This window comes from Egretta garzetta, unplaced genomic scaffold (genome assembly GCF_000687185.1).
Source record: "Egretta garzetta isolate BGI_Z169 unplaced genomic scaffold, ASM68718v1 scaffold5, whole genome shotgun sequence".
NCBI lineage: Eukaryota > Metazoa > Chordata > Aves > Pelecaniformes > Ardeidae > Egretta > Egretta garzetta.
Window position 1 is genome coordinate 4,039,830 of NW_009259707.1, and position 700 is coordinate 4,040,529.

Here is a 700-nt window from a genome sequence, read left to right on the forward strand (position 1 = left end):
GCATCCTGAGTAATCGACTTGCGTACTTCCATCTAAAGGACACAAGGATCCTGAAGCTGCACCAGCTTTAGACTGGTGCAGACTCATTGTTTACGGGAATCTACGCCAGACTTTTATGCTCATAATCAATGAGGAGAATCAGGCCAGTCATGAAAGAGTTAGAGGCACAGAAGGGCAAGACTGTATGTTATTACTGGTAATCTGTCCAATCCCTTCCAGGAATAAAACTTTGTATTAGTCAAATGACTCTCAAAACACTAAAATATCCCTCCAAATTCTTTTCTTGGCAAAGATAACAACATGTTACAGCTGCCTATGAATCTCTAGCTATGAGATACTGGTAGACAGAACAGAACTGAATTCTCCAATGTACAATTATCTGTTACGCCGATGTAGTTGTCTCTGGGGGAGGGATATTCTGAGACAGACCATGTAAGCAAAAAGTGATCCAAATTGTGAAAAAATTTAGATTTTCTGTGGAAAAGTTCATAGATATACAATTGCCATGACAACCGTATTTGGCTCTGGAAAAGGGGAAAAAGTGGCTGGTTTTAGACTGAAGTAAAATGAAATGGGTTTGTATGCTTAAGAAAACTACATTTTCACTCTGGTGTGGAATAGTCCTCCTGTAGCAAGCTTTCTTAGCTTCTGGTTTTAGATTTTAGGGGTTTTCTTTTCCTTTTTTTTTTTTTTTAAAAAA